Source organism: Gallus gallus, chromosome 4 (genome assembly GCF_016699485.2).
Source record: "Gallus gallus isolate bGalGal1 chromosome 4, bGalGal1.mat.broiler.GRCg7b, whole genome shotgun sequence".
NCBI lineage: Eukaryota > Metazoa > Chordata > Aves > Galliformes > Phasianidae > Gallus > Gallus gallus.
This window is the reverse complement of record NC_052535.1, coordinates 47,121,616-47,139,284: the sequence shown is the minus strand read 5'-3', so window position 1 is coordinate 47,139,284 and position 17,669 is coordinate 47,121,616. Positions and strand designations below refer to the sequence as shown.

General features: G+C 38.8%; 1 long non-coding RNA gene across 4 annotated transcripts in view; it reads right to left on the bottom strand.

Annotated features, from left to right (window-relative positions):
* The window catches only part of LOC121110598, a 189,397-nt gene that overhangs the window by 116,559 nt on the left and 55,169 nt on the right, over positions 1-17,669 (bottom strand). The window contains exon 3 of one of the 4 annotated variants that reach the window (XR_005859273.1): positions 243-481. The exons of the other annotated variants lie outside the window; for them this stretch is intronic. This is a non-coding gene — a long non-coding RNA (uncharacterized LOC121110598). Of the gene's footprint in view, positions 1-242; positions 482-17,669 lie in introns of those variants that run through there. 4 annotated transcript variants of the gene reach the window in all.

Below are 17,669 nucleotides of genomic sequence, written 5' to 3'. Positions count from 1 at the left end.
CACAGCATAAGCGAGAGTCATGCATGCATGGAGCCAAGAGGGAACTTGATAAAATTCTAAAGGTCTAACTGAAAAATATCTTTAGATTTCTTTTTGGAAACCTGAATAGTACTAGCAGAAAAGCCTCCCATGCAGCAAGGGCTATGTCAGGGATATTCTCTTTTATTTTAATTTTTCCCTTCTAGGTAAAAAATGTTAGAGAGGACTTTTTTTTTTTCCTGCTCCAAAGTCCACCTGTTGTGATTAGGTTCTAGCAAGCAGTTTTAAAAACAAGATCATTATTCAGAAGTATAACTACAAGCCACCATATGTGAGATGTAACTTAGTCTTTTCTTCACTTCTTTGAATAGAATAAGACAAGCAACTCTGTATGGTGATATTATTCAGTCATTTACTAATGCAGATCGCCTCGCAGTCTATGCTGTTGGTAGCACTGTTATCACAGTTCTCTTCCAGCAGACTGTGTCTCAGTTGGAAATGTCTGGAAAAGAGATAGGTGGAGGGTAAAGGCAGAAAACCTATGAAATTCTCATGCTGTGTTTATATTATCTCAGTTTTCCTTCACTATAAATGACAGTATGAGATACTTAAATTTTTGTGCAGCAAACAAATCATCTTAATTGAACATGGTTTTCATTTGAAAACAAGCTGGGGAGCTTAAGGCTGAAGTCCTCCAGAGAAAAAGACCCTATGATTTATATGAGTACTGTTAGAAGTAGAAGCAATTTGCAAGGTTGTGCATGAATAATGCAGGGTAAGAACAGTACAGGATGAAACCACTGAAAGAAAGTAAATGAAGTTGCCTTTAAACTAGTTATGCATAGAAGAAAGGGTTATGTACAGAAGAAAGTAATTTTAATTATTTACCAGTACTGATGATACTGCAGAACCACCTCAGATCAGTAATTATTTCATTTCCTGGGACAACATTGTTACCATCAATTCCATAAATATCCCTGCCTCCCCCAAACACATAAATGCCTATGAATATGCAAAGGAAACACACTAATGCAAGAAATGATGCACAAACTATGAAAAGTTCCATATCAAGCTTATGGACTTGAAACTAGAATGCAAAACCTAATACAGTTCAAGGGGCAATAGAAGAAACTGCTTTACTTGATCCTACCTAAAAAACATCAAATAGCAACAAAAACAGGGACAACTGCAGCACAACAGAAGGATTCCCAATTCTAGCACACTTTTGGTGCTATTGCCATGGACTGTACAATTTTTTCATTTCAATCAAATTTTCTTTGAAAAAATATGGAAGCGTCATATTTTGTCAAGCAGTAAAAGCAGTAAAGTGAAATTAAATGTATGGATGAGGTAAGTCAGTGAATTTTAATAGACCATGAAGACTTTCATCTCTCAGTACCTGGTTGAAATTTGGTTAGGGTTATTAGGGAGGGGGAAGTCATTATCAACCAACCGATTTTGGGGAATTGTGCTAGGAGAGGAAGGAGCTGGTAACTCTATTCACACTCCCAGTGAGTAGTTGTCTATTCAATCACAATCTGTCCAAATTACCTTACTGTCAAAGCAACATAGGAGACAGAAGATAGCCACATCATTTACATAGAAATTAATATTAGCTTGTGTCAGCTCAAGATTTAGTTAAAAAACCAGGCAGTGACACTGAATTAAACCTTGGTGTGTTCCATCATGCATATGTGCAGGCAAGAAGCTTTATGGAACAAAGATAAGGAGCCTAAAGCCAGCCGAGCCAGGGACTCAGTTCTAGGCCAGGCTTTCCTGAAGGACCTACAAGTCAAGGTACTGTATTTTCAGAACTGTTTGGCTTAAGAGCCACTGTCTGTTCTCTTCTGTGCTACAGAAAATAAGAACAGTCCCTTTGAGGGATTTGGCACTCCTGCTACTGTAAGACTCACTTTGAAAACATTGCCTCCCAAACTAAAAATCACAAGCTGACGCTCAGAGCTGAGTTCAGACCACCCACGCTGACCTCTTCAGTGACATCTCTTTCTAGCCTAGTATAGCTGTCTTTACAGGAGTATGCATTAACTTGTGACCATTTACTCTCTTCAAAGAGATTACAAAGGACAGGCTGGTGTAATGTCTTTTGTTTGTTCCCTAAATAAACAGAAGAGCTCATTTCTCCAGCTCCTTAAAAAAAAAAAAATAAATAAATAAAACAGCCCTAAATTCAACATGAGGACCAAATTTATCAGCTACAATAATAGCTTGAATTCATTACTGTTTAATTCCCACTTTACATTTATGTAGCAGTCATTAAATTAGCAGCGCTGTGTCATCAGCCAAGGCGACTTAAATGGCAATGCAGATATCAAACAGAAACATTATTAGGACTCCCAGTGATCTACTGCATCTTTTTGCTTGTTCTGCCACTTTGTGGTTTGATGCACAGCAATGTGACCATGTACATCCATAGGTCTAACAAATCAAGCTGATTGCCTACAACTACCTACCCCACAAAATAAATCTTTTTTAAAAAAGTCATTAGCAATTTAAAAATCCACAAAAAATTCATCATCCATTTTTTTTTTTTAATTAACCACCACAATCTGGTTATTTCAAGCATATAAATCTAATTATACTGCACCTTTAGCACACAATCCAAAGTTGTCCTTTCCTCTCAAGAAAGGATTAGGTTTGAATAAAACTATACTTGTACTTCAAAATAGACTTATTCTCAGATGAATAATTTCTAAATAAGGCCTATATCAATCACTCTGAAGGAGCACCTGGGCATTCTGAACACCTACATACCTTCTGTAGGTTTCTGGGTTGCAACTGTTCTGCTTCTCAAGTGCTGCCAGGAGTGCAGACTTTCCAGTTTGCTTAAACAACTGCTCTGGTTATGCTAGAAGCTATTTAACAGAGCTGCTGACATAAGAAGCAAAACATTCCCTGAGTCTCTGAGCACTAGGGAGGGTATTTACTGCAATGCTAAAGGTTCTCTCATGGATCTAAGCAAATGACAACAAAAATCAAGAAACCATTTTCAAATAATTTGTCTTTTATGGAAGCAAATAAGCAAGATATCTTAAGTATCCTATGGACTGGCATCGCTTGATATTTCAGCTCCCAGTCTGATGGAAATGTAAAGTAGGAGAGCAGAGAGTTCTATAGATTTCATGTAAGAGATAATGCTCTTACATGAAAGTGCAGTGTGCAAAAAAGGAAAAAGAGAGAGACATTTGGGCCATCCTTTGCCCCCAGAAAGCACTTCTGGTAAATAGGTCATGCAGAACTAGATTCTTTATCATCATATAAAGTTACAAGCATTTAAAGAGTTTTTGCCAAAATCAAGAACTCTGCACTCATCCTAGTAGAAGAGAAACCACTCTGCTTCTGGAAACATCATGAAGGTTTTGCTGTGTTTGAATCCTTAGAACCAAAACACAAAAAGGAATGTCACACAACTTCTGCAATGTCTTTTTATGCCCACATAACAAAAGAGCAGTTGTCTATTTCCCTAAGCAGATTTCAGTAGAAGGTCATAGTCTGTGCAGCCACCTGTGAGAGATGAGTCAAGCTCGGGGAGGAGCAGCTTACAGCAAGAGCAACAATACAGAATCCCAAAGCAACTTTAACTTCTTTACTGTATATATGTTATTGTTATCTCATAGAAGCTCAACATGGCAGGCCACTCAATTCCATACCACGCTGATCATCTGCGGATTACATATTTAATGGAAGACAGCCCCTGCATCTGGAACTAGTCAAGTAGTCTGAACACTTACTTGAATCTGTCATATAACAGTCAAAGCTAAATCAACATGCATTTGTGTGCTGTCCTCCTCAGGGAGGCTGCAGGAGTGCAGGCAGAGTAGATATCAAAGGCAACAGGAAAAGGCAGTCTCCAGTAGCATTAGTTACTGTCTGCTGGCAAGCAGAAGAGAATGGCAAACGTTGTGTTTCTTTCAGCAAAAAGCTTCCACTTTCAGCTGATTCCCCCTGTGACAGGAAGCATTACAAAATGTGTACCAGAGAGGGAAAGGAAGACAATAGCTGTTTTTCCCCTTGTGCAAGACTGAGCTCAGATTCTCCTAAGTCCCAAAATACTTGCAGCAGTTGAATCTCAGAGACTAGCCTGCAGCCACAGAGGAAGTCTGGGTCAAGGGTAGAAAGTTAGGCTGTATTCCCAGACTTTTCCATCAGTACTGAAGCCACTAAGTTCAGTTTGCAAGAGCTGACTGAAGGAAGCAAAGTGGAAACATGACAGGCCATTGCTACCACAGAGCAGCTATGCATGGGAGGCACAGCCACAAGTCTTAGCGTGTTTGGCATCTCGTACTCATCAGTTATATCTGCAGTAGCAGGTACACCAGGCTCCCATAGCAGGATAGTGATGTGTTTGGTTCTCTCAAGGCCTCTTCTGCTCTACTGTGTGAGAGTGTGACCTCTTCTTCACATCTCAGATTTGCAGAGCTATTTAAGCAAATGAACTCTTACTAGCAGACAGCCTCAGCTGAAGGGATGAAGGCACTTTAACATGAAAAGGATGTATAACAATGAAGAAGGAGACAGCTGAGCACATATTTTGTGCCCACCTTATAAGGCACAGCTGACGAAACACATTGCTTTTTCCTTCCTGCATCAGCCAGAAGCTATTTTAGTGCATTTGGTTGCCTTTCAGCTCACCTGCTTCTTGTGGCTAGCATCCCACTATTGCCTCTTTGTCAGAAAAGTGCTTTGAATAATACAGGTGGTGATGGGTAGCTGTTCCATAAAGAAAAAAAGTACATCAAAACCTAATGAATTCATTTAAACTACAGTTAGCTTTTGAGAAAAAAAAAAAAATCCCACAAACTAATAATGAAAAAGGTCCTGTTCTGATAACAGATTTATGGTCATTTTCTGTGTGCCAGTTGAGCATCAAAGACTCCACAATATTTTCACATCAATGGGTCCTCTGCTGCTCTAAAACAACATGCTGTGAAGGAGGCAGGCAGCGTAAAGAGACAGCATCAAAGTAAGCGTTTAACAGTATTACAGCCAGATAACTGCAACTGATTGTTGAATGTGTAATTGCTACACTTTCAAAGAACACATATCCAGATGTGATCTTCCAAACAGGCAGCATTTCACGTACACTAAGTGGGCTTACTTTTGGCAAGATATACTTCAGTGCAAGTCCACTTCTAAAACTGTTATTCACAAGCCAATGAATAGGGTAGGGAGTGGGCATGAGGGCAGTAAAATCCTCATTAACTGGCATGATGCAGCTTCTCTAGCAGTTACACGTTCTGAGGTTTTTTCTGGTTTTCTTTAAAGGTCTATGTGAGCTTGTCAATGGGAGTGCTAATCACTGAGGAAGGATAATTTGAAAACAATAGAAATCTACATTATTTCATACTCAGATCTCTTACATACTAGCTTATGAACAACCTGTATATGTCAAACAGTATCAAAATACATGAATATCTTAGGGACAGAGTCAAGAACACATCCCTGGAGGCACTCAAGGCCAGGTTGGATAGAGCCCCAAGCAGCTTGATCTGGTGGGGGACAACCAGTCAATAGCAGTGGGTTGGAACTTGCTGGGTTTTAAGGTTCGTTCTAACCCAAGCCTTTCTATGATAGGATGTTTTCTATGATAAACTAAATCCTATGCTTAATTAAATTGATTGGAGAAAGCATGGGATTTAAACCCAAAGGTTTCCCAGGCTACATGGCTCTTTCAACAATACAGACAAGCACTGCTGAGAATATTGCTCTTAAAAACAGGGAGAAATCAGGGATAAAACTACAGTTCTCAAGTAGTGGTTTCTAAAGAAGGAATGGTAACTAGTAAAGCAGATTTTAATGCCTTTCTGATTTGAAAAAGAATCTAACTTCCTTTCCTAATTCCTCCAATGAACAGCGTGAGATGACATTATCTAACCTTCTGAGCAAATTTTCACAAGTTCATTTTGATTCAGATATGCCTTGAATTATTTTATTCAAGGTGCTGTTTGAGAAGCAACTTGCCAAACCCAATGGTCTGATCTGGATTTTTGTCTGGAGAAGAGGAGGCTCAGGGGAGACCTCATTGCACTCTACAACTTCCTGAAGGGAGGTTGTGATGAGGAGGGCTTTGGCCTCTTCTCCCAGGCAACAAACAGGACCTGAGGAAAAGGCCACAAGTTGCACCAGAGGAGGCTTAGGTTAGACATAAGGAAAAACTTTTTCTCTTAGAGTTGTCAGGAGCTGGAATGGCCTGCCCAGGGAGGTGGTGGAGTTGCCATCCCTGGCAGTGTTCAAGAGGTGTCTGGATGAGGAGCTACGAGATATGGTTTAGTGGCTTGTGGTAGCAAGGGTAATGGGAGGATGGTTGGACTAGATGATCTCGTAGGTCCTTTCCACCCTTGTGATTCTATGATTCTATGATCTCCAGGACTGATTCAGGCACAGCAGAGTAACAAAGCAATAAACAGAGTAAATCTATAATTTATTGAATGTTTTTACTCTCACTCCAAGCCATTCAAACAAGACAGCATTAGATGGTATCAATCTAAGGTTATACGACAAACAATTCAGTAGGCAAGAGTTCTAAAAACAACCCGAAGACAAAGCAAATCCTTCTGGACTATGCTTGCATACAACAATGAAAAATATTTCTCTTCTGATATCCGGACAGTTCAGAAACAATATAAGTAAAGATTGTAAAACACAGTAGAGAGATATTAAGCTTCTAAATCTGTATATAGTAGAACTGGATCAAAAGTTTTTCATCAAAAGTAATTTCGCAGGTCACCCGAACATTTTCATGGAAAGTTCACAAAGTCACCTTCCAGCAATCCTTCCTCTTTAGAGTAATTTTCTTAACATTCTTGTCCATGGGGGGGAAAAAAAAAAAAAAAAAAAAAAAAAAAGCTTTCCCAAACAGCTGTAGAATATGATCCTAGTTTTATCTTCTGTACAGATTTTAAGGCAATGATGCATCTCTTTTATTCTAACAAAACTCCGGTTCTTTACTCAATACTGAGTCTCAACAAATTGTAGTCATTTCTAAACCCCCTTAACTAGTATTTTCTGCTGTAGTTAACTAGCTCTGAGAGAACAACACAATTTTGCACAAAAAAATCAGCCCAGCATCACTTTAAACTGCAAGCTCTTAAAGGACTTTACCTCATTAAATTAATAATGATCACAGAAACGAGCTCTGACTATGACGCAACAATCAGCCATGTTGTTTTTCTCTTAGAAAACTGTAAAGTCCAGAAGGCTTTCTACAAACATCACTTCCCAATTACATAAAGTGCATATATGCTGAGAAACCCTTGGTTAAAAAAAAATATATATATATATGTTAATGCTAGTTAATGCCAGAATCACCGGCAAAAATCTACTGAGAAGCGCCATCTTCTTAACACCTGCAGAGCAAGTAAGTCCTAATGGAGATTTGACACCTAGCTATTTCACAAACCACTATTAGCATTATTATTACCTGAAAACAGTGCTCTGGAGACCAGCTCTCTCCACCCCCTGCTGCACCACAGCAATTAGCAGTTGCTGATGCATTAAAGTTAACAGTCCTCCGGCTTATAGGAGCAAGGGCTGACTGACGGGAATTTCCTGTGAGTCAAACCTCACTTTGGGATATCACTTCTCTCCTAAATGAAAAATCCTACAACTTCTGACCTCAGTGTAGGTCTAAAAGTTAGACTGCTGAATAAATAAGTCACTAAAAAAATTAATGGGGTTAGAAATGGGCTGAATGATGCTAAGTCACCATGCCTCACTGCAGTCTCTGGTGAAATGCCAGGTCTAAGTTCATTGAGCAGGGCACTGTTCTGTCATGATTACAAAGGTATTCCTTACTTTGAGTAATTTAATGATAACACAAAGGCTTACCTACCCCTGGACATTCTTCTAAATAGCATGAGTTGTTTTGCATTAGAGTGACCCACAGGAAGCAGATTTGCTTCTGTAGTTGTAAGTCAGCTTATGTTTTAACATCTAGAGTTCAGAGGGCAACATGTGCTAAGCATCCCTTCCAACCAATGTAACATGATTGAATGATGATTAAATCCACTGACTGTAATAAGGTATTATTTAAACAATAGAAGTATGCATCTTTAATGACCGGGACAACTCCCAGCATTTACTTCAGTGCATATGTTGCTATACAAACTCCAAATGCATTTAAGTTGCATTCATATTCATAGTTCAGCTTTCTGAATGCTCACCTTCACTATAATAAAATCCAAACACACGTAGGGCCACAAAAAATGACCGAAACAATGGATCACCTACCCTGTGAGGACAGGTTGAGAGAACTGGGGCTTTTAAGCCTGGAAAAGAGAGGGCTCCAGGGAGACCTGATAGCAGTTTTTCAATATCTACATGGGAGCTGTAAGTAAGACAAGTAAGTACAAGGGTAAATGGTTTCAAGCTAAAACAGGGGAGATACAGATTAAATATATAAGGAATTTTTTTTTTTTTTTTTTTTTTACAGTAAGGGGTTTGAGGCACTGGCACAGGTTGCCCAAAGAAGTGATGGATGCCCCATCCCTGGAGATATTCAAGGTCAGGCTGGATGGGGCTCGGAACATCCTGACATATCTATAAGTGTCCCCTGTTCCCTACAGGGAGTTGAACTAGATGGCCTTTAAGAGTCCCTTCCAACTTAAACTATTTCCAAAAATCCTAAAGAAAGTACATTAACATCACTGGAAAAAAAAAAAAATCACTTTAAAATCACCACTTAAAACATAATGAAAGCTTTACCCACACGTCAAGACAAATGCAGTAGTGATGATTACAGCTTTATCAAACACCATTCACAAGTTGCCCTTACCTACAGGGACCAGAGCGCAGTCTGTTCTTCCTTCTTTGCTCCATACAGTTATTACATTTCAACCTCTCCAGCTACTCAGTATCAGCATCATATAGAGCTTCCCACCCACCCATACAGCTTTTCCTTTCTCTCTATCAAAGGTCATATAGACACATTCAAGCATTTATTTCACAAGGTAAATGAATCTTATTTTTCCATCTTGCTCAATATTTCTATCTGTCTTTTTAACTTCCAGTGTCCTTTTCACAGCTATCTTCCAGCTTCTCCCAATAAAACTAATTCATTCAAATTGCCTAGGCAAGAGCCCCATAAGCTGGGTATAAGTTTCTTACAGTGACTAGGAAATCAGCTTCACCATAGTATGCAGCAAGCAAAAGTTTCATTTTGTATCACTATACAGACCCATAAACCCTGAAAGTCCTTGTTTTTCCCTGCCATTCCTACTTAATATTGTTATATATTTCAGATTGATCAAATTTAGCTTGGAGACATGCTTGTAAGAATAGAAGGGGGAAAGACTAATGTAAGGGTAAAAAATAGTTGTTAATGATTCATGAAACAAAGCAGGTTCAGAAGAACTACTGCTCTACTGCCCAGCATGTATTAAAGTAGACTTGCAACAAGACAGGTGGTGGAATGACCTAAGAGAAATCCTAGAACACCTTCCTTTAAGGAATATTTTCAGTTGATATTGTTTAACACACAGGTCCAGAAGCAGTACATGCGGAACATGCCAGCAATGAGAGGATGAGCAGTTTTTGTAGCTCACTTAAGTAGGCAGAGAAAATGCTTCACAGCTTCAAGCTCAAATATATGGCAAAAACTACCACATGCAATCAAGAAAGAATCAAGTCAACAGGGGGTATGTGTGGCAGGCAGTGTTTGGAGAACCTTGGGAGAAAACTATGTTGTCTTCTCACTTATAAAAGGGGGAGTTGTCATTCATCCACCGTTAAAATTTGGAGGAGGAGAAGGTTACAATTGATATTGTTTTGATTATAAATGAATGACCAAAGGGTTAGAGTTGCCTGTGGTAAAGCAGAATTTACAGGTGAGCAAGCTTTCATAAAAGCAAAGGAATATATCTAGAAGATTAAACTAAACTGTAACTCCAGTCTTTTTTCTTTTTCTTCTTTTTAACTGTCAAAACAATAGCAATGGTTGCTTTCAGTACGCCCAAGGGAGCAGTCTTGTGATTTAGGTGAAGTTAAAATGATGCTGCTGGGAGAAAATCCACCTTCATAAAATGGACCCTGCTGAAGTACCTTTAACATAGTTATCCAAGTTATCTAGAACAAAACTTTTGTGCTAGTTAGTGATGGCACATGGAACTGCAGAAAAAAAAGTATGCAATACTCATATATTTCTTGACAAATATGTTTAAGGAAATTAATTCTAATCTCTTTCTGAAGCTAATACTTAGCAAGGGAACACAAGGCCACAGATTCAGTTTTCTTTCTTGTGTTACTGTATTATATTTACTGTCCCCAATGCATTTATTCATTGTGGTTTGAAGAGAGCGCAGAAGATGGAATGGATTTTAATAGACTGAGAGACAAATTTATTCCAAGGATATACACAGGTACAGTTCCTACTGAAGTCTACTAAACCACTGCACACTTTAATGAAGTCAGCTAAGGCTTCAAATGGCAGCATCTTCTGGCAACTAATCCATAAGTCTTGGTAAGCAGACAACAGCATTGAGAACCTACTCAAACATACATTTTCAGTTCTCACTTAATCACCCACTGTGGTACAAAAATTGTATTCTGCATGTTTGTAAGATACTGCGGATTATGTAAAATGCCCATAGCAGAAAAAAAAAAAAAAAAAAAAAAAGTCACTGAGAGAACTGGGGTTGTTTAGTCTAGGGAAAAGGAGGCTGAGGGAAGATCTCATTGCTATCTACACCTGCCTGAAAGGAGGTTGCTATGATAAGTATATTGGTCTCTTTTCTCAGCTTGCAAGTGATAGGTGCAAAAAATGTCCTCAAGTTCTATCAAGGGAGGTTTAGACTGGATATTAGGCAGTGGTGGAGTCCCTACCTCTCAAGCTGTTTAAGAGTCATGTGGATGTGACACTAAGGGACATGGTTTAGTGATGGGACTTGGTAGGTCAGTATATGGCTTGAAGATCTTTCCCATCTAAACAAATTTTGGATTCTAGAATTTTCAGGGTTTTTTATTAGCACAAAGCTGTCCTTTTGTGGTCCAGAAAAACAAAAACAAACAAACAAAAATGCTAAACCGGAGATGAGTGACATTTTCGGAAGCTGCTACTGCTGCCTCTTGCATATTCCTACTTCCTGAGTGAGACCCAGTTTCCTACTAAATACACACATTTCAAAGAATACTGCATTGTACCTCTAGGGTAGTTTGTGATAATTTAGTACTTCTCATTCAGTCCATAACCCATCCACTTGTGCTGACTATCCATGGAAACAACAGTTAATTAAAATAGTTAATCAGAGGAATTATAATGTATGGAAACTGGGTGGGTATGTAGTTTGCAGGACAAAAAAAAAGTAGGCAAAAAAAAAAAAAGTAGGCAAAAAAAAAAAGTTAACGCATGCACAGGTGCACACAGACAGTAAAGATTCCAGCTTGAAGTAGAGTATCCTAGGTCTGTTCACAGTAAGGTATCCAACATGGACACAGATTCGACATTTTGCCAATCAAACCACATAAGAACCTCAGGATGTTGATCAAAACCACAGATTGATACATAAACACACAAATAAACATTAAATATTCTTGAAAGACAGCTAGGCTAAAAGCACAACTCCTACAAATTTCAGCATTGACTCCTCTGTCTTCTGAGAAATCCAGGGCCTTGCCTCTGTGCCCATCAGCACTACCTTAACTAACTATGCTTTTACAGGATGGACAGGCAACAAATTTGCTCTGAGTTAATTAAAATCATAAATATTGTGCTAATGCTGGGATGGAACAGCAAATAGAAAGAAGGTATCTGGCTGTCAAGCACACCGTCCGTCATCAGTAATTCTGTAAGCCTGGAGTGTGGCACATGCTCACTGAAAAAGTCATCAAACGAGCTCTAGATCGATCAGTACCTGGGGTGCTCTTCAGGACAGGAGGACGTACCTTTCATAAAGAAAGACACACCAGTGTCCAAAAATCTGTCACTGTGAAGGCACTGATGATTCATGTTAACAGAGCTATTTGAAAGCTAGCTGAATTCTGGCTCATACAGGGATGTACTAGAAACTCAATGGGGAACGTCTGTGAAGTTTATATCTGAGTGAAGAGGGTTTTTTTTTCTTTCTTTCTTTTTTCTTTCTTTTTTCTTTTTTTCTTTTCTTTTTTTTTTTTTTTAAGCAGAGGAAACTCATTTACTGCTAGTATTTACACATGAAGAAAGTTTCATGCATTTTCTGAGTGGAATGTGGGAGTTAGAATAATCTGTATTTTCATGGTACATACAATAGCTACACTGTGGTTCATCCCTAGCACAATGTTATTGAATACATTCTTTGTAATACTATTTCCTGCAAGAAAAAGAGAAAATAGTTACACTGGGGACTTGCTTTGTACTGTGGAAGGCCAAGATGTATCCCTTCCTGTGTATCCTTTGAGCAAAACAAATATTGCCCTTCTCTGCACTTCAAAGGTTGCACACTTTTCATCAGTAGTTTACTAGAACTTGAAAACAGTGACTACAAGAAGATATATGTGATTATCACTTTTAATACTGATCTGTTTGCCCAAAGAAATTTTAATCTTCAAAGGAGTATCAACAACACAATGCAGGTGATGTCAAATACTAAAAACAGTCTATATGGAAGGAGAATGAAACTACCAGCTGAGTCGGGACAGAAGCAATCACTTAGCATCTGCATTCAGAATACCACCATCCAACAAGAAAGGATTTCTGCAAATTAGGTACAAGAAGTAGAACTTTTGTAGCAAGTTTATATCCAAAATGAAGAGACATTGGCATATAAGGGTCAAAAAGACCCCCCAAAATTCTACTATTGCCCCTTTGCGACCATGTAAATAGAAACAATCACTACAAAGTGCAGGGGAAAACAGCAGTAATGTTTAGAAACTCACTTTGGGTTAAAACGACCATATCACTCTGCCCTCAGATCTTGTCCTTTCTCCTTCCTCTGCTCTCCTTTTCCCCTTTTCCTTGTTTCTTAACTGACCATGCAAACGCTATGCATTCAGTTCTCAGGATAAAAAATGGATGCAAGTCTGTTGGATAAAGCCTCAAATATGATTCCTAATTGCACCTAATATCTGCATTTTGGAAATATTTGCAACATTCTGCAATTTTTAAGACAATTTCCAGGAAACAAACAGGCAGGTCCTTCAATCTGGCTTCTTCTAGATTAAGCATGACACAATGTGCTGCAGAAAGAGGATGCCTCACCTCTAAATCAAGAACAGGGTTTAGGAGCTACTCAACTTTAAGTACATGCTTGGCTTAAGCTTTTCCATGCATAATTTCCTACTGGAAACAGAATCAGATTCTTCTGTGAAAGGACTTAGGAGTCCCATTCATCTGCTTGGTGATTTCTAATAATCAGAGACCAACTTAAGCTCCAGGGTTGGAAGCTCTTCCAGATCACTTTGTTGTTAACTGTGACAACTCATGACATGTACAGGAAGACCCAGGTCCTTTTTCAACTTCCAGCCATCTCTTGGCCTCAGAACTCCCATGAAAGATTTCCTTAGAAGGGGAAGTTAAAAACCACATTCCAAAGTCAGTTTATGGAGCGCCTGTCTCCAGATGGATAATCCTGTCTGTCAGGGATTGACATGCTTGGCTCTGTTCCAATAACAGCTTCAAGTAAGAAGAACTGGTATGAAAAGACAATTGGGGAAAAGTCTACTCCATGGGAGAATAATTAGTTACTGTGAGTGGTATGGAATGAGTAAAGCATCAGGCAATATGCTTGATCCATAGCTCCAACAGATTACTGTTACGATTATTCCCTTAAGAGGGGGGCATCAAAATATATGTGACTGCAGAAAATGTATAACCAGGAGTTGGATGTAGCATGGTCATTATTTATATGAATTAAATTAGGCATATATGAAGGTTCTCCAGCCTCTGCCGGTTTCTCCACAGGTAGCTTGCCTGAGCAACTCTTTGCAGTGAAGATTTCATAAATAGAGACAAAGAATGAAGTTTAAAATAACGCAAGAAAATACTCAAATAAAATACTGCTTGTTTGTACCTCTCATCTATTTCTTCTTTTTGTTTCTCTCCTGCAGAATTTCTTATCTATTTTTAGATCTATAGTAGAAAATGTTATCGCTTGCTTTAACGCCATATACATTTGATTCCTTCAAATTGTACCATTTTTATCCTAGAGAAAAATTCTCTAAAATATGAACTCCTGCTACTGTCAAAAAGTATCAGTGTCCTAGCCATCCATTATCTTCTTTCTAGCATAAGCTTCTCTCACTTAAATCCTTCATTGTAAGTGTCTTCAAGTGAAAATGCCTCTTCTGCCATTCAGAAGTGTGTTATAGAGTGTTTATATTGCCTGCATCCTATCCGCTTTGTTGATTTAGGCTCAACTGCCAATCCAGTCTGAATTACAAAACCTAGCTAACTCTAGTTCACTATCTTTAACTAAACAGTCTTTGAATCCTTCCAGAAGATTTTTGCTTTTGGATTTCTGAAGTCACATTATTTTACTCTCAGTTGGGCAAGCAGGTATTTTGAAGTCATTTATTTTCTCTCAAGTGACTTCATAACAGTCCTCAGTATGGACTCACTTTCACACATGTTTGAAGATGTGCCTTGAATTCTATAACCTATCTGCAATAAACATGCAGTTTACCCCCACTTTGTACCAGAAACTACGTTTATCAAAAGGAAGAAATAGTATTTCAAAAGTATTTCAGACAGCCTGACAGTCAACCGAATTTCACCACATAACTGTATAAAACCTCTGACCTAACTGATAAACAGTGGCTGAGCTGAAGGCACTAACAAACATTTTACACCCAAACCAGTGTGAAAAGAAAATTCAGTATGCCCAGTTACAGAAGGTCTGCATATATTCCTTTATAAAAAGGCAAAATCATTGCCCTGTATAATTACTTTGAGATCAGCTTTCTGTTCGATGAAGATTTCAAACACAAGATACCTTTATTCTCAATGGAGTTGCTGTCAGGCCTATCACTATAATACTTAATTATACTAAAAACTTATGGACCCTTGCAAAAAGTTATTTGGCACCCTGTAAGACAGGAAGAGACTCAAATGCAGACCACTGGCATATTTGGCTGATGTCACTCATAAGGTTCTCATGTGCCCACTTCTCAAGGCTCTCCAGATCTCTTTGAATGGCATTCCTTTCTTATATCAGTAGCATCACTCACCTTAATGACATTTATCATCAGTCTTGCTGAGGTTGCACTCTCTCCCACTATCTAAGTCACAGAATCATAGAATGGTATGAGTTAGAACTGATCTTTAAGACCATCTAGTTCTAATCCCCTGCTATAGGCAGGGACACCTCCCTCTAGACCAGGTTGCTCAAAGCCCCATCCAGCCTGGCCTTGACTGCTTCCAAGGAGAGGGCATCCACAACCTCACTGGCCAACCTGTTCCAGTGTCTCACCACCCTCACAGTAAAGAATTTCTTCCTAATATCTAGCCTAAATCTATCCTCTTCCAGTTTAAAACCATTTCCCCTCGTCCTGTCACTACATGCCCCTATAAATAGTACATCCCCAGCTTTCCTGAAGGCCAGCTTCAGGTACTGGAAGGCTGCTATAAGATCTCCTCAGAGCCTCCTCTTCTTCAGGCTGAAGAGCCCCAGCTCTTTCAGACTGTCCTCATAGGGGATGTGCTCCAGCCCTCTGATAAAGTAACTGATGAAGATGTTATCATGATACTATCGTTATGATATGCCCACAAAAATTGAGCACTACCAGGACATCCTAAGTTATCTCTTCAATTCTTACCTATCTCCACCCCACCAGGAGGACCACCTTTTTTTAAAAAAAAGTTCTCCTTTTCCCCCTTTTCCCCCTCAACACAGCTGCTTGGCCGCAATAAATAGAATGGTATCTCCATTTAGAAAGTAAATGTATAGAAAAAAAAACAATCACTAAAGTTGGAAAAGACTTCTAGGATTATCTAGACCAACCATCCACCTATCACCAATGTTGGCCACTAAACCATATTTCTTAGCACCACATCTACACATTTCTTGAACACCTCCATTGACAATGACTCCACCACTTCCCTGGGCAGCACATTCCAGCACCTGACCATTCTTTATGAGAAGTATTTCCTAATATCCAACCTGAACCTCCTGTGGTCAACTTGAAGCCATTCTCTCTTGTCCTATTGAAAGCTGGTGTGGTATAGAAGAGTTACGTTTTATTTCTGTGATATGCCAAGTACCTTCAACCAGCAGAATCACATGATTATTAGCAGACTGTCAGATTATATCTAGGATTTTTCATCAAAGCAGTTTGGCAATTAATTTCCCTCACTCTGAGTGTTTCTCTTCTCTTGAGGTTTTACTATAATTTTTTGTTGTATTCTTGAGATTTTTCTTAAGGTAGATATATCTTTTGAAAGAAGAGATTAGAAGACTTAATTGCACTGGGAGCACAGGGTCAATTTTCAGGTTTGGTTAGACTGCAATAAAAAATTGCAAAGAACATCAAACAACCCAAAAAACAACACTCCAAACCAGACTTCTGCAATAGACACTAGCATGGTGATGTATGAGAACAGACGATACTGACCATCTTACAGTGTCAGACAATATAAAGGATCAAGGACATCCCAGCAAAGGAAGTTCACCAATCAGAACTCAGTATTTTTGTCAAAATAAATTTATGCTTATAAAACTGTTGCCTCCACATAGAACTCCATTCAAAATTTCTGACACTTGTTTAAGACATACCAATAAACACTATTACTCCAGAAAGTGCAGCTTTATTCCATATAGCTGTGTACTACACCCAAAGGCTGTTTGTTCACATGTGTTAATGATAGCTGTGCATACCATTTTATCATTAAACTTGCCTAAGCTGTGTGTATATGCTTATTATCCAGGCCACTAGTTTAAAAAAAAAAAAGAAAAAGATAGAGACTGAATAGTTCCCAAGGAGCTTAAATGCTTTTTCATGCTGAATAAACTTAACAACTAGAGACATAGGCATTGAAAGTTTCTAGATGTAAAGAACATTCTACGGTAGGTGAGGAAATAAATAGGACAAAACAGAGAATCCATGAAGAAGACAGACAAGTACAACTGAGCTGAGATGTAACAGTAAACTATTCAGAAAATCTAAACTGCTAGAAGAGAGTTGTGTGACAAACAGGCATAAAAGCCCTCAATACTTCCTGTCTGTGGTCTGCTGGAGATCTCTGTCATGAGCATTCATCATTCACGTATGTATAATTCAAGGCAGATTAAAGAAAGATCCAAAAGTGGCATAAAATATTTGTTGACCAGATGAGCTTACAACAGTATAAGCTCCTCGGCATGCTTGTTAGTACTCTAACTCTCTAAATTAGGGGAGGAAGAGGCAGGCCTGGGGAAATTTGTAACTGAATGATAAAGGCTAATCCCACTGATTGACACTGTGTGGTCAATAAGCAAGCACCAAGCTGAAAAACACCACCAAGAAAAAGATCACACAACTAAAAACTAATGACTTCCAAGATGAGAAAGAAAAACTGAAGAGAGTACCTTTGGCATCCCTGTAACTATAGGTTCCACAAATGCAGAATTTGGTGGGGATGAGTTTCTATGGAGCGTGGTTGGTGCTGTGCAACTTGCCATTCTGACCTGTGGTGATACAGTTCTGCTCATCCCCAGTGCAAGGAGCAGCAAATCTCTGTACTCCGAATCCTATCAAACAGCCTAACTTGTAATAAGAATTGGCCTGGC